Source organism: Meriones unguiculatus, chromosome 17, assembly GCF_030254825.1.
Source record: "Meriones unguiculatus strain TT.TT164.6M chromosome 17, Bangor_MerUng_6.1, whole genome shotgun sequence".
NCBI lineage: Eukaryota > Metazoa > Chordata > Mammalia > Rodentia > Muridae > Meriones > Meriones unguiculatus.
Window position 1 is genome coordinate 30,282,927 of NC_083364.1, and position 22,656 is coordinate 30,305,582.

Sequence of the window (22,656 nt, forward strand, 5' to 3'; positions counted from 1 at the left end):
AATAGAGAAGAGGGGGATGATAGCAGAAAGTGTGATAGTATCTTCTCCTACGTTTACATCAATGCTAATGATTCCCAGGCATGATTCCTAAATGACTGAGGCCAAATGTAAAAACAGGGATGTACCCCATATCTGGTTGCAATCATTGTTCTGAGAATCTCCTGTCTCCATGTTGTATAAATACTGCTCCTTGATATGCCAACAAAGCAGCTTTACAGCCAGTCGCAGAGCAGGAGAGAGAATAGGGATGGACTTTCTGCCAATCAGGGCAGGAAAAATTAGAGGAGGAAGTAGGGGTTTCAGCCATGGGCAGATGTCCAGGGGGACCAAGAGAAAGAGCTGGATCAGAAAAACTGCAAAGTGCAAGTATTTCTGTGGTGTACACTGAGAGGAAGCCAAATTAGCTTGGAGGGTTAAGAATAGAGTAATAACTGTTCAGTTCTTGTGCTGTGAAGCTTAGTATTAAAAAAATATATAAAATATACTCAAATATTTGCATGATAGTTGGGTTAAGAAAGAAACTGAGAAACAAACACAAGTTTGTAATATTAATGTTGCAAATTACATACAATTTACATTAGAGAATACAAATTACAATGAAAATGATAGGCTATCAGAATTGACAGTTACAGGTAATAGGCAAAAAAGAAGGCAGGTTGCATGATAGCATCTAAATATTTATAAAAACAGAATAACAGCAAAACTTATTCACCGATATGCACCTATTTATAACAAGTATAAAATGTAGGCTTTATATGTATCATATCTATTAGAATAATTGATTCTGAGGAGGGAGTTGGCTTTTGAGATAGTATTATAGCAATACACAATATATATTTAAATCTAAATCATTTTATATATAATAGTCATTTATAAATTCAGTTTTTCAATATAAACTGTAGTCAGTTTGGTTTCTTTGAAAACACAGAAATATGATAAGAATATGTTTTTATTTTAATCTGAGGTGTGCGTATATGGGGATGGTTTGCAGCAGCTGACTATGATTTGTCTCGTGCTGTAGCAGAGGCATGGTTTTGTCAGCTGTAGATAGTTTCTGTGACTGTGTGATGTTTGGAATCTTGGCAATTTTTCAGAGGTTATATACATGCTAGAATCCTGATAGTTGGGATTGGCAGTTGTTGGTCATTCAGGGGGGTTGATTGCAGTTTGTTAGTAGTCATGCTCAAAGAAGACACAAGAAGAAAGAAATTAGATTCAAGGATCTTTATTTTCTTCTCTTTCTCCTGTCTAATGATAGGGGTGAAACTGAGGCAATGAAGTGTGGGAAAAAGAACCCATAAAGTAGCAAAGACAATGTATAAGCAAAGAAAAAAACAAGAAGAAAGTAACTAGATTCAAAGATCTCTATCTTTTTTCTCCCCACTATCCTTCTTTCTTTCCTATTTAATAATAAGGGGTGAAATGAGTGGAGCACAGGGGAAAGGGTGAGAAAAAGAATCCACAAAATACCAAAGACCAGCTACAAGAAACAATTGCATATATGCTCCTTTGGCTTTATTGGTCCTAAATTCAACCAGGCAAAATTATATGTGCAAGTAATCCAATCAAATAAAAAGAAACAGCAACAAGAGGAAAGAACAAAGGATGATGCTCTTCAAAATTTTCCATGACATTTGGGCATTAAGAATACTAAGACCAGCCATGGCTAGTCTGTGCCCAAGGAGTTCACAACACTTAAGTAAACACCAACACCAACACACACACACACACACACACACACACACACACACACAGTAGAATGGATGAGTGTAAATATATATAGAAATAGCTGTAAATGTGATATCAAGTTTGTATTAATAAAAAGATCTACAAAAACTCTAAAGAAAATAGAATATAGTAGATGAACAACTTGGAAGGAATTATTTGTTGGTCAGAAAATGGTGTTCAAAAACACTATAAATATAGTATAGAGATAGAAAAAAATTAGACATTTTAAATAACAGTGTTTAGTATTATGGATGGTAAACTAGAACTTGTTAGTAAATGGGCTAGAATTTTATGTTAACAAGTTTAGGGGTAAATTTTGATAATGCTGTTATTGAAAATACGGAGGGTGACAATATTCTGCTAAGTTTTCAAACAGGACCCTGTCAGAGTTGTCCTCTGAGAGACTCTACCCAGAAGGAGCTCCACAAGAAAAATAACAGAGTCAGCTAACCAGGGCCCAGAGGAGTTTGCTGAGACTGAAGCATCAACCAAGGAGCATGCATGAACTCAACCTAGACCCCCCCGACAAAGATGTAGCAGATGGGCAACTTAGGCTTCAAGTGGATACATTAATAAGAGAAGTGGAGACTGCATCAGACACAGACTCACTTACTAGCTTTTGGATCACTTTCCTCTGGCAGGACAGCCTTGACAGGCCACAGGGCATGAGGACATGTTTAGCCCTGATGCAACTTGATGAGCTGGGGTGAATGGGAAAAGGAGCTTTCCTTTTCCAAGAAAAAGGGGAGGAGACAGGGGAGGGAAAGAGAGTGGGACTGGGAGAGGAACAGGGAAAGGGCCACAAGGATATAAAGTGATTAAAATAAATAAATGAGAAAAAAAGAAAAAGATAAGAAACAATGGAGGGTGGACATTAATGTGCTTGCTGCTCCATCATTAAGGCCAACACAACTTCTTCTGGCTTCCAAAGGCACATTGTGTGTGTGTACATACCCCCCCCACACACACAGATACATAAACAAAATAAAAATAAATCTTAAGATTAAAATGTAAAAGAAAATAAGGAAGGTAAATTGAAGAGATGTTCATCTGGAAGAAGGAATCCTGGCAAGGAATCCTGTCCCATGTGTTATAATCACTATCCAATGAGGAATGCTGGTGGAATCGTTTCCATGTCACTTTCTAAAAACTTAGTGTCAATAGTTCTGAAGTGGACTGATGGCCAGAAGTGAAAGGACTGGCTTGTTGACACCAAGAATAATCTTTAAAAAAAAAAAACCATAAAAATAGAGCACAACATCACTCCTACAGAGAAAGCCTTCTGCCAACCACTCCTTACTCATGGGAATAAATAAACATACGGTCAGCATTCTTTAGGAAAGGGGGTTTTCTTTGTCCAGCAAAGCCAGCCATACTGTAAACAGGAGCCCTTTGTCAGTACACCCTCAAGGGAATGATGACTCTGCAATGGGTGGGACACCTTGGCTCCTCCACAGGAAAATTGAGGATTTTCAATAAACCACCAGAGATTCTGAAGCACTTGCCTAAGAGACATTAGTAATGTTTGGGTGGCATTATTAATAAGACTTTTTTTTTTAATTTTAGTTTAGTCTTTTCTCTACCCTACTATGTTTACAGTAGAGAGGACAAGGCTTATTACTCATGAACTTGTTTGTGCCATTGTTAGAACGTTGTTTCATCCATTTAGTTCTAAGCACTTTATATGAAAATAAGTTATTTATATCAGTTAACTTCACACTGGTCTTAAAGCACAGAATATGAATACTGTATTACTCAGTAGTTGTTAATTCAAATTTAACAACTTTAACAAATTTAAATTTGTTAATTCAGTTGTATTTCCCATCACTTCCATTAATTCAAACAAAGGAAATGTTGGCAATAACTTAAAAATTTGATATGTAGTTTGTAATTTTTGAGAAAAGGCTGACCCAAATGTTGTCCCCAATCTTTAGAAGGTTGGTACCACCTCTGTCAAAGGATGGTAGTTCAAGATATGCTTAGATGAAGATGGGTGTAGATTATTGATCCGAAGGAACTGAGAGCTTGGCTCATAGTGACTCTCCTAGCACTGTGAGTGGGTGGACTCTGGCCTTTTTGATACTGCTTGTCTCCTTGGACCATTTTTTTTATGTTTTATATTTCTGTTCCAACATATTATCTCATCAAGATCTCCTGTCTTCTGTGATAAGAATGGAAGCTGTACTTATATTATACCTCTGAAACTTGCTAATAAATTCTAAAAAGAATCACTACTTCTTTGCAAAGTACAAAGTAAATTCTGCTTATAAAAGTTGCCATAGTTATCAGTTGTTAGTAGAAGTTCCCATAAAACTGGGAGAAAAAGTTGTTCACAGAGAGCAGTGCAAATCACTTTGCTACTCCGTGTGACAGTCACAGGGAAAGGCTGCTGCCATCAATCAGCATATTTCAGCTAGATTTTAAAGACGAATTAAAAAGTTGTTATGAATAAATTGTTATAGGTGAGGATAGAGTAGATGTGGGGGTGTGGTCATGATCCCCCTGCTTCATGTGCTATCTTCTCCTTAAGTGGATGCGGCACTACAGACACCTGTCAGGAGCCACAAAGCAAAGCTCTGCACCTCTGTCTTCCTATTAAAGTGACTGAGGAAGAACCAACTTTATGATTACTGTAAGTTCACAGTTGAGTAACCAAACATGCCTAGAGTATATGGCCAAGAAAAGGAATGCCTCAAGAATACTAGTCAATCAACTAAAAATCATGAATGAATATACAATCTCCCTCTCTTTAGACATTTTTGTTGTTGTTGTTTTGTTTGGTTTGAGGTAGGGGTGGTTTGAGACAAGGCTTTTCTGTGTAGCCCTAAGTGTCCTAGACTCACTTTGTAGAACAGGCTGGCCTCAAACACAGAAAACCTCTATCTTCTGCCTCCTGAGTCCTGGGATTAAAGAGGTTTGTTTGTTTGGTAGTTTGTTTTGTGTTTTGAGACAGGGTTTCTCTGCATAGCATAGCCCTGGCTGTCCTGGAACTTGCTCTGTAGACTGTTGGGGTGATCAACAAATATTGTATTGTATGCTATGAAAAAGGTGCGTTCCTGTGTTTTCAGTTGGTAACTGTGTCGACACCAGGCCTGTAGGATATATACTATTTTTGTCACTCTCTCACCTGCTCAAGAAAGAAAGGCAAAATGCCATGGGGAAGGTCAAAGCCAACGGGTTGAATAGGAATTTGGTCTTTTATGTAAAGGGCTGGTGGCTCAGATCTGGGGCCCAAAGAAGCAGACAGAAGCAGGAAGAGGACAGAAAAGAGATGGGACAGTGGTGGGAAGTAGGCATTGAGAACCACATGGAGAGACACAATGGCAAAGAAGTTGGGTTAAGTTAGAGCCTTTCAGTTAGCTGTGGGACTGCCTGGTTAAAGTTATTTTAATATAATTGTGTTTGTTTCTCACTTTCTCTCTTATCCCAGCCACCACACAAATAATTGATACTCTTTTATATTTGTTTAATAATAAGCTTCACAGCACAAGATCTGACAGTTATTTCTCTATCCTTAAGCCTCAAAGCTAATCTGGTTTTCTCCCAGTGTACATCCCAGAGATACTTGCACTTTGTAGCTTTTTTTGGACCAGTTCCTCTCATGATGTCACCTGGACCTCTCCTGTGACTGAATCTTTCTTCTCCAACTCCTTCTCCTCTGACTGGCAGGAAGTCCAGCCCTATTCTCTCCCCTTTTCAGCGATTGATTGTAAGCTGCTTTATTGACAAATCAGGGAACAATTGAGCAGTGTTTATATAACATTTAGATGGGAGATTCTCAGAACAAGGATTACAACCAGATATTGGGGGGGGGTGTAACAGAAATCAGCATTGGAATTACACAATAACCATATGTCTACTCTGCCCCAGCAAAATGCCAACAGCCTTAAACTATATAGATGTCTATGTGTCTTCATTATTAAACTGAGAACGGGATCCCCAAAAGCCCCTAATAGTAGACTAAGCTGGTATCATACTCAAAGGGATCTGCCTGCTTCTGCCTCTGCCTGTCAAGTGCTGGGATTAAAACCATGTGCCAACACTTCCTGGATTTAGACACTTATTTTGAATGTTATATTTATTTATTTTTAACATCCCTCAATCTTCTCAGTGTAGAAGACTTCTCAGTGTAGTCCTGCTTTTTACATTCATCTGAAAAAGCAGAAGCAATTAGAATAGAGCTCCATCATTTTGTTTTCAATAAATATTAGCTAAACTGTACAAAACTTGTGTTCAGTCCTGCCCTTGCCTATTACTATTTAAAGCCAGGATTGTAAAGTGAATCACACTTCTTTAGTTGTGGTTCTCCTCTTTCCTGGGAGGATGTTGGCCAGCAGCCCACAAAGACAGAAAGAATAGAAGGTGAGGCACAGAGCTTGGAAGGACATGAACATGATGGAGATCAAACCCTCCAGGAACCACTCTAGGGAGCTAGTTCAACTTTAATCCCAGAGAACAAAGGCTATATACCCCTTGGGGAGTGGTTGGGGGGGCTCCAAGGATAGATGTACATAACTGGTTGGAACTAGGCATTTCAAGGATGCCGGATTTGTACTGAATATGAATGGGAACATAGCACCTAATTATCCTAAAGGCACAGGGAGGGAAAAGTCAGGAGGGAACTGTATCAAAGGCCATATATCAAATGTGTTTAGGGTTATTTATGTCTAAGGACGCTCTCCAGATGAAGTTAGGTAGAGAGTAGGCAGCCCTGCTAGGGAGAAGGAGTCTTGTACCTTAACGCTGCCCTCAGAATAGCCATCTGGACTGGGAAGACTGCAACCTCAAACAGAAGGGTCCTTCCAACATTTAGTCTCAAAGAATTCACTTCTTTAAAATGACTTCCATTAACATTGATCAGATGAAATACTTTCTATTCATCTTGAGTCCATGTTTTCTACATTCTAGCCTTGCTCTCTTTCCTCCTGTCTACTTGTAAATATAGTGTAATCCATCAGGTCTCCTCTCCAGCACTCCACCGAAGACATCATCAACAAAACTCATAAACTAAGTCCAATCAATTCTCAGCCCATTATTTAACAAAAATTGGTGTTACCAGGGTTGATGGTTGCAGATTTGAAGTGCTTTGTGTTTTCAAACCTTCTCAATTCAACAAAGGCTTCTAAGGGTATGAAGGTAGTATACCACATAAATTTCACATGTAAATTGCAATATAGATACTTCTTTGAGAAATATTGTAGGTATGACTTTTGGGGTAGGCAATGATGGCCAGTTTGTGTCAAAGAAGACACAAAAAGCCTTACAAGAACTTAAATAAACTTTGACTAAAAGGAACTTAAAGATTCCAAAGCTGAGAGCAGAAAAAGAAAACAATGCTAGATTTCTATGATTAGGCTATTAGCTAGGGAAACCACTGAGATATAATCATGAACCATCATTGTTGGAAAAAAAAATGTTCAAAAAGTAGCATTGATACAGAGACAAATTTGTACTAATGAACAATGGGTCAGGAACAGTGGTGTAAAGATGTCAAGGCTATTCCTCTACTAAAGTCAGCAAGATGGCAAGAGAGGAGTTTCCCAGTAAGCACCCCCACAGTGACAAGCATTGACAGCATACACAAAGTGTTTATTTTTGGGGGGGACTTTTGCGATCTATGTTGGAAGCAGCAAAACCCTGGCGTAGCTCTAGAATGAAGAGGTGTATTTTTTAAATTTTTATTTTATTAATTACACTTTATTCACTTTGTATCCCCCATAAGCCCCTCCCTCCTCTCCTCCCGATCCCACCCTCCCTCCCCCTTCTTCAGGCATGCCCCTCCCCAAGTCCACTGATAGAGGAGGTCCTCCTCTCCTTCCTTCAGATCTTAGTCTATCAGATCTCATCAGGAGTTGCTGCATTGTCATCTTCTGTGGCCTGGTAAGGCAAGGCTGCTCCCCCCTCAGGGGGAGGTGATCAAAGAGCAGGCCAATCAGATTATGTCAGAGGCAGTCCCTCTTCCCATTACTATGTAACCCACTTGGACACTAAACTGCCATGGGCTACATCTGTGCCGGGGTTCTTGGTTATCTCCATGCCTGGTACTTGGTTGGAGTATGAGTCTCTGGGAAGACCCCTGTGTTCAAATTTTCTAGTTCTGTTGCTCTCCTTGTGGAGTTCCTGTCCTCTCCAGCTTTTACTATTTCCCACTTCTTACATAAGATTCCAAGCACTCTGCCCAATAGTTGGCCATAAGTCTCAGCATCTGCTTTGATAGTCTGCAGGGCAGAGCCTTTCAGAGGCCCTCTGTGGCAGGTTGAAGAGGCAAATTTTAAGAACTCAAGCTCACATCCAGCATAGTGGGCTTGCTGACCATGGTACAGAATCAGAAATAGTCTTTATGCTCTATGGACTTAGTACTTTCTTACTTGTCCTTGGTCCCACCCCCAGAGTCATTTGCTAAGCCATGCCCCAATTGGTAGGTCCAACAACTTAGGTACTGGAAGATCACTCTAAGGAGACTATAGCTACAGGACCTCTCACTTCTATCAAAGAAGTTCTGGCCACTCAGGACCTTGTCCTGCCATGTTCATCTAAACTTCTAGAATCACCATGCAGGCTGTAAACCATGGACAGCCCTGAGACAGTTTCAGGCACATTCAGCCACAGTTGAGGGATAGTCCTACCTGCCCAGAGACCTACTCTGCATCAATGTGGGAGAGCTACTAGGCACCTGCAATGAACCACACTTGTCTGTATACCTACTAACATGCTTTCTACTCAGAGACTCAACTAAGAGCTGAGAAGTAGACATTTGTGTAATCAACATCAGTCTTGCCAACCAGGCTCTGGGAGCCAGTTGAGTGCCCAGAAGCTATACTAAATTCATGCTAGCACAAATCCTTCATAGTATACTTGTCAATCTAGAACCCTTCACAATTCCCTTCTACAACCAGCAAGAGCCATATGATCTCATTCCATTTCTGCTTCATTGCAGTCTTGGAGGCAATCGCATCACCCCAGACAACAGACCTTCATCTTTCAGTCATTACATATTGAGAAAGATGTTTAGTTTTTTTTTTTCCCTGATACCAATGTAACACTGCAGAGACTGAGAGAAAGAGTCATGAAAATATGATCAAAGAGAAATAAACTGAGCCAGTAACCAGTTCCTCCTGGATGGATAGCTACAGAATGCTAGACAAGCAATTCAAAATAACCATCTTTTGAAGAGCTCAACAAGGTGCAACAGAATCAGGATAGAAAACTAAAGTCTGGGGGAAATGGTGAAACAATCAAGATGAAATGAAAACTATTAAAAAGAGCAACAATATTGTAAGTCCTGGAGATGCATAAAAGTGTGACAAAATGGAAAAATAAAGGAGATATCTTTAATTTCAGACATGGTAGAGAAGAAGAAAGAATCAGTGATCCAGAAGTTAGGCCATTTGGAGGAAGTTAGGTCATTAACTGAGGAAGAAAAAGGAGAAGAATGAAAAATTGTTAAGACAGTTTAAGAGGCAATGGGGCATCAAAAAGTGAAGAAATAATAATACAAATTCCAGAGGGGGGAGGTAGAGTAGAATGACAAAGTGAGACTGAATTTTTAAAGAGGGCATGAAAGAAAGCTTACTTAAAGTTTTAAATGTAATAATTGCTGAAAACTTTCCAAATCTTAAGAAAATGTTATTCATTGAGAAGGCACCACAGAACTCATTACAACTGTCAAAGATGAAGAAAATAGACAGTACCACGAGGAAAGAAGTTCATCACACACGAAGAGAAAATCCTTACAGATGTTCAGAAGACTTCTCAGCATAGAGCCTGTGAGTCAGGATATTGTGAAATGGCACATTCAGATCTCAGATTTTAAATATACAGCCAACTAAATACACTGCTTTGAGCAACGCTATGGTTCATAAGTCAAGGAGAGTTAGACATTCCCAGGCAGAGAGGGGAGATAGGCTTCCCAATAACAGGGAAAACAAACAACTAACCAACCAACCAACCAACCAACCAACCAACCAACCAACCCATCAAAGACACTTCTGTCTCACTTGGAATTGTGACAATTCACATAACCAGTACCTTAAGCCAGTGCCTCTAACCACTGTAGAGACAACTGGTCCTCAAAAGCAGCTGTAGAGAACCTGAAGTTGGAAAGAAAAGAGACCTGGTCTGATATTAGCAGACCATGTTTATTCACTGCATGAGGCATCTTGTCACCCACATCATGAGGAGATGACTAAAAAGCCTTCAGAGATGGGCTGAGGCCCCTAATAGGAGTGGAAATGACTTTAATAGTTCCCAAGGGAAGCTGGAAAATGTAGTCTTTCGGGGGGAAATTCTGAGATCTTTACTGTGGGATTGTCTGATTGTATATGACCTTGGACAACATATTTTAATTTCTGAGCAGTTTCCACTATTCATGTATAATATCTGTGCTCATAATATTTTATCATGTTATAATAATGTTATGGATATAAAACCATCGTGAAAACATAAAATTTCAAATGACTTTTAGAAATTATTAGTTGTATAAAAGTAGGAAGAATATCATCAAATTTTCGAGAAAAAGAACCTTCTAAAATAAAAAGTTCAATGCAAAGAGGGTCTTGCATGATGGTTTGAGACAGTTTCATTCCATCCCACTAACTTCCATCATCTCTGCTTTTCTTCCTTTTTCCTTTCTTTATTGTTGTATGTCATGACACAATGCTGATTATCTGTCCTCTGAGAAGCCTGGTGTTAACTGTAAAAGCATTCAATATTAGTGGACTACCCAGGCAGAGTGTAAAGGTATCGATCTTCAAATTGAAGGATCTATAAACTAGTGACAAGATAATTTATGTAATAAGTTTTAAAACACAGATTTATAGACCCGAGTTCTTAACTTGACAGAAGAGTAAAGTTGAAAATGAAGAAAAAGAGACTTCAGAGAGAGGAGTGAGACATACAAAGAGAGAGAGAGAGAAAAAGAAAGAGAGAGAGAGAGATTAATATTTTGGAAACCAAGTTGACAGTATACTGAAAGGTGTCTTGGTTTGTTCAGATATGAGTACTTAATTATTTTAAGAAGAAAATTATATACAAAAGAGATGCTATCATCATTAGTTGAGCATTTGGGAATCAAGATAATCTTCTTAAGACTTTTATAAACAGAAAAAAATGTGGCAACTGCAAGTACATGGATGGAAAAAGACACCCACCCACTCCCAGAGAAGGGAAGAGACAGAGAGAAGGGAGCAGGAGGGGAAGGAAAGGAAAGACATAATAATAATAAAGTTTTGTCTAAGAGAGTCAATCACTTTGTTCAACAGAGCAAGTGTGCAGGTAAATTGTGTGTATGTTTGTGTGTGTGTGTATGTGTAGGCTGGTGTGGGGGTGAGTGTATGTGCTGGTGTGGTGTATATGAAGTATGTGTGTGTGAAATGTCCGTATGTGGTATGTGTGTGTGAGTGTATGTGAAGTGTGTGATCTATGTGAGTGCATGTGCTGTGTGTGTGTTGTGTGTGTGATCTATATGAGCGATGAGTGGTGTGTGTGTGTGAAATGTGTATGTGTATGAACTATGTGCCTATGTGTGAGTGTGTTTTTGTGGTGTGTGTGTGGGTGGTAATGGTGTGGTGATTGTGTGAAGTGTGTGTGTGTGTGTGTGTGTGTGAGAGTGAGAGAGAGAGAGAGAGAGAGAGATAGTAGTTTTTCTGTTCTACCCCATGTCTGAATCTGTCTGAACTATTACAACAAAATGAAGAGGTTAGGAAACACAAGCCATTTCAGCCACATCAATTTCTACCATGAAGCACTGGTGAGAAAGATTGTCATTACTCACAAATTGATCACGCGAGGTTTACTCTTGAGTATCCATGTTTCAAGAGATTTTAATATGGAAGAATAACACATTTGTGTTGTTTTAAACAGTTTCTGTTTTACTAATGGCTCATGGGACAATGACTAATAAAAATAAAGATTAGAGAGATCTACTTTTAGAACAAGAAAACAAAATAATTGTAGAGTGAAAATAATTGTGAATGTGTTTCTTTTTTTTAATCATCTGTTAAAGAAAATCTTCGTTTCCTATCTTCCTGCCTTTGTCCTGGAGAGGTAAAAATGAAGCCAGAATTAGTCTTTTAAATTTCAGGATGCTGATTTTTCCATTAAATAATAGCCAGGTTGATACACTATTTCTGCCATAAGATTATTTTACATAGTTCCAAAGTGGACAGCATACATATGTAAATACCTAATGTCTTAGTTAAGGTTTCATTGCTGTGAAGAGACACCATGACCAAGGCAACTCTTACAAAGGAAAATATTCAATTGGGGCTGGCTTACAATTTCAGAGGTTTAGTTCATCATCACCATGACAGAAAACTCAGCATTGTGCAGGCAGACATGGTGATGGAGGAGCTGAGAGTTCTATATCTAGATCTACAGGCAGCAAAAGCAGACTGTGTGCCACACTGGGGCTAGCTTGAGCATATGTGAGACCTCAAGCCCTCCTCCACAGTAACATACTTCCTCCAACAAGGACTCAAGAATATTAGTCTGCTACATTTGGTTAAGAGTACCTTTTAATTACTTCTGCATTCAAAACTAACAAATAGATTATTTTGGAAGTATTTGATTCCTGCCTGAACTAAAATTAAATAATCGTTCTCTTAATGCAGCTGGGAAGAACATAAGTTCTGCTCAATTTCTTTGTACCAGAGAGTGCTTCATTTCATCTTCGACTTGTCTGGACAAGCTCAAGTTAGTTGCTGTGCACTGAGCTCAGATGCCGTTTCTTAACCAATGGGCATGGGAAACGGAAAGAACGCTGGCTAAAGCTTTGCCTGAAGCCATGTTTCCATGCTCTTATAGATTGCCTGGTATAGAGGGAAGTGAGACTTGAACAGATGCTCATCTCTTAGTGAACTTTCTGGAAATGATAAAGCAATTGTGTAATGTGGAACAAAAATTCCTTTCGAGGACCAGATCCTCTCATGTTTCTGTAGAAAGGGCCAGGATTTGATTGCGCGTCTCTAATGTGTGAGCTGTTGATAACTTTTGAAAAATAAAGACGAGTTGTTAGAAAGCATATATTGACAACGAGGTACTTACGCATTGAATCTAGCAGAGATAAAATTTCCATCAGAATATTGTGAAATAGTCTCTATGATTTACTCCAAGTGTCTCCACTAATCTCACTGAGGCCAGTGTTAAGGTTGTTAAAAACTGTCACAATCCGTGGGTGACATGTGCATGGTACAGGCACACTTCCCCTCTGGTATTGTTTGGCCCAGAGCGTACAAAGGGATCAATGAATCACTTAAGATCTTAGCAAGGATTGCTGCTAGCTCGGATGTGGCCATGTGACGTTTGGTGAACATGCTGGTATTCTTTGCATTGGAATGGAAAGCCTCAGTCACTACTTCATAGGGATGTAATGGGATCCTGTAGATAGGTACCGGTCCAGTCAGCATCAAAACTCAAATTAAAAACCAAAACCAAACCAGGCACAGTGGTGCACACCTGTAATTCCAGCACACAGGGAGGCAGAAGCAAGCAGATCTTTGTGCGTTGGAGGCCAGCCTGGTCTACAAAGCAAGTCCAGGACAGCCAAGGCTACACAGAGAAAGCGTCTCGAAAATGAAAACAATCAAACCAAGACAAAACAAAGCAAATCAAAACAAAATAAAGCCCAAAAACCAACATGCAAGACAGAATTTCTTTTAAATAAAAGAATTAAAAACCCGAAGAGCCAAAGTAAAAGCACAAGATATATTGATGCAGAGACACATTTACACACACAGAAATCCTATAGAAACAACAACAACAAAAAAAAATGAAACTGTAATATATAAGCAAAAGATTTGTAAGGTAAACAAACAAACAAACAAACAAACAGCTCAAACAAAACATTATGAGACAAAGAACCTCCAAAATCACTATTGAGTTTGTTTTGTGTTGACCATCTGCTGCTAGGCAAGGGACCTGCCCTTATTTGTGGCTTGCATACCCAGTGAGACTCTTTTGGGGAAACCTAATTGTTTCCTTGCAAGCAGTTATCAGTTACGGATAGCTTCTGGGTTAGGATGGGGACTTTTGTCCGCCAACCCTCTCAGCGTTGGGACCTCATCTGGCTTAGATTTGTGCAGGCCTTTTGCGTGCTGCTGCAGTCTCTTTGAATTCATATGTGCGTCAGCTCTTTTGCCTCTGAAAGGCCTTGTGTCCCTGATGTGTTCCATCCCTCCAGCTCTCACAATCTTTCTGTGTTCTCTTCTCCAGTTTCCCTTCGCTGAGCATTGAAGGGAGGGATTTTATTCGATCCCTTTTAGAATTGAGTTTTCCAAAGTCTTTCTTTCATGCCTTACATATTTTCCAGTTGTGGGTCTCTGTATTTACTCCCATCTACTGTAGGAGGAAGCTTCTCTGATGATGGCTGAGCAAGATACAAGTTCAACAGTGTAGCAGAATGTTGAGAGCCATTTTTTTGTATATATATATATATATATATATACATATATATATTAGCAGAACAATAACAATTGGTTTTCCCCCTAAGCCCATGGCCTATTTAGCCTTATGGTCTTGACCACCTGAGCAGTGTTGGGCATGGGTTCTATTTCATGGAGTAGGCTTAAATCCAATCAGAGAGTAATTGGTTGCTCCCATAACTTTGTGCCACTGATGCACCAGGTCACCATTGTAGATTGAAAGTTTTGTGCCTGGGTTGGTGTTTACATATTCTTTTTTGTTAGCAATCAGAGTACCTTAGAAAATAATAATTATCACTTTAAAATTTTACTTTTAATTATTTTAAATTGTGTACATGTTTGCATGTCTCAATGTCAGTAAGTACATGTGAGTGCTGGTGCCCTCAGAGACCAGAGGTGTCTGATCCTCCTGGAGCTGGAATTATGGATGGTTGAGAGTCAACAGATATGAGTGCTAGGAATTGAACCCTGGACCTCTGAAAGAACATTAGCTGTTTTTAATGGCTGAGCCATTTGCCCAGCCCATCACTTACTTTTTAACTCCCCTGAATATACATGTTCACGTATTACTTTTTTCCAATGGTGTGTATTCTTTTTCTAAGCTGCTTTTATTATAAGATGTTACAAAATAGAATAAAAAGGCACATTAAAGGCATTATTGGATAAGTTTTATGGTTTGGCTTTCCCCTCAAAGGCTCCTAAATTGAAGGCTCTTTCCCCGGCTGGTAGTGTTTGTGGGAGTTGATTAGATCCCGAGGGTGCTAATCTCCCTCAATGGACCAATAAATGGATGCCTTTATAACTAAATAAATGGGCTTTTTGAGCTCTAGTGGTTTAAATGAAAATAGTCCCTCCCCCATAGGTTCACAGGGAGGGGCATTATTAGGAGGTGTGGCCTTTAGGGAAATGTATAGTGTTATTGGAGGAGGTGTGTTTCTGGTGATAGGCTTTGAGGTTTCAGAAGCCATGCCAGGCCCAGTGTCATTCTCTCTTCCTGTTGCCTGTAGAAGCAGAGGTAGAACTCTCAGCTCCTCTCCAGCACCATGTCAGCCTGTATGCCACCATGCTTTCAGCCAGGATGATAATGGACTAACCCCTAGAAACTGTAAGGCAGCCTCAAGTAAATGTTTTCTTTTATAAGGGTTGCCTTGGTCATGGTGTCTCTTCACAGCAACAGAACCTTAACTAAGACAGTTAGTGCGAGGAAGTAAGTAAGTGGAGGTTCACCCTTAAACAATCAAGAGCCCCTCCCCCATTTTCTGTCTCTCCTCCTTAACTACCATGATGTGAGCAGCTGCCCCATGCTCCTATCAGCATGGAGTTGTGCTTACCTCAGGCCCAAGGCTGAGTGTCTACCCACTGTGGACAGAAATTACAATTCAAACCAAATTTTCCTCTTTAAAATGTATTTCTTTTCAGCATTTTGTCATAGACCAAAAAACAAAAATAAAACCAAAACAAACAAACAAACAAACAAAAACTGAAACTGAAACTGAAAATGTGGTTAAGTGAAATTGTACACGCTTTCTTAACCGGGATGCTTTGCTAGCTACCAAAGAAGGGCTCCATGGCTTTCCTTCCAAACACATCTGTGGTCTTTCCTCTGTCATGAAAATTATTGCTAGAATGTAACATGGTAGGGGCTGGAGATATGGTTCAGCACGTAAAGTGCTTTCCGCGGAAGCATAAAGACCTGAATTTGGACGTTTGGCAGCCACACATTTATAGCTGTAGCACTTGGAGGGGTAGAGGATGCAACCAGATCTCTGAAGCTCATGGGCCAGTCAGCGTAGCTTGTCAGTGAGTTTCATGGTCAATGAAAAACCTCATCTCAGGAAATAAGGAGAAGTGTGCTGACCTCTAATCCATGTGTGTATGTGTATATGTGTAAAACATAAGAAATATAACAATTGTAGGCTTTTGAGACCATGCCTCACTATATTTTCCAGGCTGTGAGATTCTGGACTTAAACAGTTTTCCTGTGCCAGCCTCCCAAAGTGCTGGGACCACAGGCGTGCACCACCATTCTCCCAGCTTGACATGGTATTGACTGATCAATCATATTGTTGGCACTGTTATATGTCCTGCAGGTGACTTCTGTTCACTGTGTCAGCCTGGTGTGTTCACATGTGTTTGCTGATGTCATTTCCTGGAACTGGTGCTAGATTCAGACTTTGCCAAGTCTGAATTAGCTTTAATTGCAACACTTTTTTTTTTTTACGGTGTTCATTTCATCCATTGATACATGTGCAATATCTCATTTTATCTTTTTGCAATGTCACAAGCAGACAACATCCAAGCCTAGATCCATTCATCTATTGACTGAGAACCTGGGATATTTTATTCTTCACAGTATCATATACCAGTAACATAGTTCTATAGAGATTTCCCCTTTCAGCTATGTTCATCCCATGAAAGCCAAGATAAAGTTTGTTTTTTCACATCTTTACATTTTCTTTCAAGTTTCAAATTAATGAGTAGATTTCCACAGCATTTACAAGGTGACTAATATATTCATGATGATAATCATTAACTCACAGATGGAACATTCTTGTGACATGACTGAACATCTCACTGATTGTCAAAGGTGCTTCTTTTGGTTAACCGGATTCACTCCAGAATACTGTTGAGCCATAAGCCTATAAAACCTTTTCAACTGCCTTGCTGAGTCACTCAAATGTATCTTATGTGGCATAGGGTATATTTCCACTCCAATTCTGGAATCAGATATTTTTTGGTGTTAGGAAAAGATTATATATCTTGACATGGTGGCACACACCTTAAATCCCAGCACTCAGGAAGGCAGAGGCATGTGAGTTCGAGGCCAGCCTAGTCTATAAGGCAAGTCCAGGACAGCCAAGGTGACAGAGAGAGAGAGAGAAAGAGAGAGAGAGAAGCTTATAGTCTACACACTGGAAGAGTTGTGTCTATACTGGCTTTCACATCACTATTTCTAGGCCTTTTCAATAGAAACAACTATGTGAACACAAAACATAGAATACACACATGCACACACACATGCATGCACACACAGTCTTTACTTATAGTCAGTGGAGGTTGGGGGATGGGATTTACCCTTTCGCTGTGGCCCATGTATGTTAAAGTTATTTTATAACTTTAAGCCTATACATGAACCCCTGAAACAATACTCAACAAGATGAATGTCAGGCAACTAGAGCAGAGGCCTGAAGAGAATATGAATAGTTGTTGTGCCCGTTTCATGAGACCCCCAAAAGACCACCATGAGTCGAGTCCATTGCAAAACACATGAGGATCTTTTTATTTACAATCTATAGCTCTGTCTCATACCCTCCCTGCCAGAATGGTTGAAGCAATAAGCCTCATGCTCAAGGTAGGTAGTTGATTTAAAAATTCTGGACCCTTCCAGTGGGCCCAAAGCCGGGGGATTCCTGCCTGATAAGCGTCTATTGGTTGAAACACAGAAGGGGATGTTGCATTTTTAATTCATTGGTTATAGGAAGGCCCCCAAACCATTAATGGTCTGGCTTCCTTTGTTTGGCTGTCCAAGGGGAGAGGGGCTGGTTTCCTAGCAACTGTATGTCTAGTGGGAAGGAAAAGAATGCAGTAAGGCTGGACATGTTTCCACCTGTCTGGCCTTTGTTCAGGCTTATGCTTTAAAATTTAAACCAGTACCCCCCAAAAACTAATTTTTAATTCTTTGGTGTCTCACAGAGAAACAGGGACCTGTAGAAAATATGCACACAGAACCAGAGCTCTGTTGAGAATGACTCTGGACTAGTTTGCTGCCTAAAGTGTTTCCAGACTTTACAAGAAGAGGCATAACACAATAACCTGGACCAAGAACTCCAGAAAGTCAGAAGAGAAGTCCACAGGACTCATGTGGCAGATGGCACGGAGCTGACAACCGTGCAAAGGGAAGCTGCAGAGTGCAAGGAAGGTATGGGAAAGAGAAAGCCAGCTGAGGCCAGAGGCAGAATTTCTAGTAACAGTATTTGGAATCCATACATGGATGGAAAAAGTGCCTTTTCCCTCCTAGCCAGACTGGGAAAGCTTGTCACTTATGTTGAGTGCTGAGGGTTTTTCATCTCAGGAGGGGGGTAAAATCCATCCCAGAACAAAGGGCATTCCAATGTCTCATGGTAAAGTTGAAAAGCAAAGCCCCGAGGCTCACGCTGGCTCTGGGTAACTCAGCTGCATCCTAAGACAAAGCTCTGATGTTAATGAGCATGCGATCATTCCCTGCAGTGTGCCTGCTCCCAAACCTACACAACAGCGTTCCCAAAGAGGATGGATTCAAATAACAGAACTTGATTATTTTGGGGTGCGAGAAGTCCAAAAGTCCTTGCTCCCTCAGAAGGTGGGAGGTGGTTGTGGTCTTGCCCAGTGGGGGAGGGGAGTTGTGGCCTTGCTTCCTTAGTGCACCTCAGTGAGCACCTCAGGGGCTCACTGGCTTGCAGGTGTGTTGTTACTTCAAGCTTCTCTTTTGTTTTGTGACACCCCCCCAACCACCACCACCATATTCTCTCTGTGTGTCCTCAGATGGTCTTTCCTATGTTTTCCTACCACTGTCTAAATCCCTCATCTTGGTTGGTGGCATCCCCTAGGATCAGTTGGAGCTTTTGTCTTTTACAGTTTTAAAGTTTTACCTCAAGAAAGTACATTTCACCTCACTGTACAAATCCAAGAATGTAAATTTTACAATGTCTGGCATCCAACAAAAATTTACCTTGCATGAAAACAAATCGGAATAGACAATCCATGGTAGACGGAGAAGCCCATCTCCAAATCAAACCCTGAGCTGATACATACTTTAAATTCATGACAGAAGGAATTGCAATAGTTATGATAAATGTATTTGAAATGTTCAAAGGCAGAAGTCAACACTGATCATATTAAGTAAATACATGAAAAGATATTTTAAAATGACTCAAACTGATATTCTAAAGAAGAAAATGATATCTTCAATGAAAAATGTCTGGTTTAAAGGCAGGGACATGCCAGGGAGCTGAGCTTGTACCTAAAGTATGTCCATGACAGAGAAGACAGAAAGCCAAAAAAAGAGCAATTTTTTGTTCGTTTTTACAAATTTAAGGAAAGGCTCAAAGGAGTCATGTGGCAAGATGGAAGAGAGCTGACAGCCATGCACAGAGAAACTGCAGAGATTATAATTATAAACTTACAGATTCCATAGACTGGGTAAATCTCAAATATAACAGTTGCAGAAACAAGTACATTAAGATTTAATGATCAAATTGTTCAAAAACAGCAAACGTTTTAAAAGTGAGACAAATACAAATGATAAGGCCAATACAGAGAAACAAAATATACAGAGCAAGTCTTGTGAAAGACCCTCAAGGCAAGATTTCAAGAGTAGCAAGTACTTAAAACTGAGTGGCCACTATGACATTTCCAAAATTTGGACTTAAAATGTAATGACCATAAACTTTTTGAAAATAAGAAAAGTCTCAAATCAGTGACTTCATTTCTATAGAGAAAACAAATTGCAATTAAAAACCACCAGAAAAACAAAAATGAGAACTTGCAATTAATAAAAGCCAAGCTATTTGTCCTAAAAGAAAAAGTTCACAAATATTTAATCAGATTAACCCAGGGTGATAAAGTGATTAAAGGAAAAAAAAATTGTCAAACTGAGAATTTAATGAATAAAGTTTATTTTTAAAAGTTTATTGTTAAAGACTTTAACACAGATAAGGATGGGGGGTAAAACCCTCCCTTTATGAAGACCACCACAAGAAATGTTAAATAAAGCTGTTTAGACTGAAGCAAACATGATACCAGATGAAAAACGAAAGGAATTAAGAAGATTAAACTAGTAAATAATTTAGTTAAAATATGACAGATGTTGAAAACTTATCCCTTAAATACATTTAAAGGGATAGCTATTCAAAAACATACAAAGGCAACCTTATGTTTATGACATGCATAAGCAGCGTGTATTTATACATATAGCATTCAACATTAACACTAAATCCACATCCTCATGGCCTGGCAACCTTCTCCTTATCGTGTTCTTCTTCTCCCTCTCTGGTCTCGCCCTGAGAACCCCTAACTCTCCTGCCTAGCTACTGGCTGGTCAGCTTCTTTATCAACCAATAAAGAGGTGATGGAAAACAATTTTTACACACAATTGACACAGGAGATTCATCATAGGAAGGACAATGTCCACGTCCCACTGCAACCAGATCTCGGGTCACAGAAAGCAGCAGCTGAATACACAGTGCCCAAGACCACCCCCCTATAATAACCAGGTACTCTCCTTTGTCTCACGATAAAACACTCCCCATTACTGTAACACACATGCAGAGAAGCAGGTGTTGTGCAGAGCCACAGATGTGATCAGCAGGACGTAGCTGACTTTCCTTTACCAGCCCTGGTATTTCTGCTCCACTCCTCTTTATTTTATCCAGAACACATATTCTGACACCCAGACACTGACTGATGAATTTCACTGGAGCGGCAGCCAGGAACATTCACAGTAGACAGATACTTCACAAAGCTTGGCCAGGAGACCTTGGTGTACTCTCCATGTGATATATTTTTCACTGGGAGCTGTAGCATGGGGGACTTAACATATCTAAATAATCACTGTTTGTCAGGCCGTTCTCTTCTCCATGGAATTAGGGTGCAGTGAAGTACAAATTAAGCGAAAACAAACCACTGGTAACAGGGCAGAGAGGAGAAAGCACACTGGACTGTTCTAGTTAGGTGCGCACTGTTGCAAGAAGATAACTTAAATGAGTTTCGGCCTGGCAGACCGCAGCCCATGGCAGACAAATAAAAAAACAATGAGGTCACACAGAAGTACCTCATTATCCAGAACTCAAAAATAGAAGCCTGACAACATAGATTGGTGTGATATCAAGAAGAAATGGGCTGCAAAGTCCAGACATGTGGGGTCCATTTCTAGTCTCACTGTCAGCCAGATGTACAGTTTCAGTCCATTTTTCCTTTGGCCCCAGTTTCTGTGTTTATGAAAGCATAAAGAATAGATAATTTTATATGCTACTTATAGCCTTTTCCAGATTGGCAGCCAATCGATATATATTTACTTAGCAGCAATTAAATACCAGGAACTTTATTATATGCTAGGAACATACCAGCAAATAAAACTGACTCCTCTTATTTCAACACAAAGAGAAACCCAAGAAGTAGCTTATCATGGGAAGTCAAAGGACCTCAGTTACCATCCCAAGGAGTGAGAGTGCCAGGAGCTGTCCAGCTATGGCTGCACAGCTGCATATTTGAGTTAAAATCATAACTGACCCTTTCCACCATACGCTGTCAATTATATTTGGCTGGAGCGACAGCAATCATATTTTGAGCACCCCCCCCTTGTCTTAATTCTGAGGCCATTTGTATCACCATGAAAGCCTTACTGGGAATATCGACCACACTTCCGGGAAGACTCCAAGCCCAGGAGTTGTTAGCCACCCCAAAACAAACTCCATGGTTGTTGTTGCTGTTGTTTTGTTTTCTTGTGTGTGTGGGGGGGAGGGAGGCTTTCTGTTTGTTTGTTTTGGCATTGTTTTGTGTTAATGGTCTTTTTGTTTTGTTTTGTTTTGTTTTGAGTGAGAGCAAGAGAGAGAATATGACCATGATGTTGGGGAATGGGGGAATCATGATTAAAATTTACTGCATGAAAAAAAATTAAATTAAAAAATCTTGTTGTCAGCTTTCCAGGAAGCTGTCAGTATCACCCCGCCTTCAAAATTTTGTTTTCCTTGTATGACACAATGACCTCAGGTGGCACTGGCAGCCTTTCACTATCTTGTCTGAAATGCCCTTTGCTTTATTATTATTATTATTATTATTATTGTGTTTTACATTCTAGAGTAGTCAAATCACTTATCTCAAAATCTGTCTCATAGTCTGAGCCAGCAATTGCAGTATGAGACCCCTGGATCACAAATTGCCTTATTTCTTGTGCTTGTTTGCTTTAGTTCTTCTGAGCCAGGACCTGTTGAGTAGTGAGTAAAGTGGCTGGACACACTTTGGGCAGATCTTTCACTGTTGAAAACTTCAGTACGTCTCACACGAAATTCTCAGGGCATAAAAGCAGATTGTTGTATAAGCAACGAAGCTTGTTAAATAGGCAGATTATTAAAGACCTAGGGTAGCTTTGAGGATGGGGACTAGGGGGAGATCTGGCTTCTTCAGAATTCTTACACATACTAAGGTAGCATGTCCAAACCATTACTCGGCACTGTTTTATAGACCCTGAGGAGAGATTGACTCATTGTGCATTTAATAAAAATGTGGTTATTTAACCATTGCCAAAACACTTGAGCTAGGCGCTCCACGGCTTGATAAAATCATAAAACAAAGCCAGTGCAGAGGCAAAACGGAGTCAAATGCCAAGGACTTAAAGCTTCCCTGCTTATCAGGGTTCCATCTGTAATAGTCCCCCTCCCCCCACGATAGAAAACAGAAACAAACACTTGCAGATTCTATACAGAATAATTCAACCCCCTGCACTGCAGTGTGGGCAAGGTTATGGAGGTGTTCC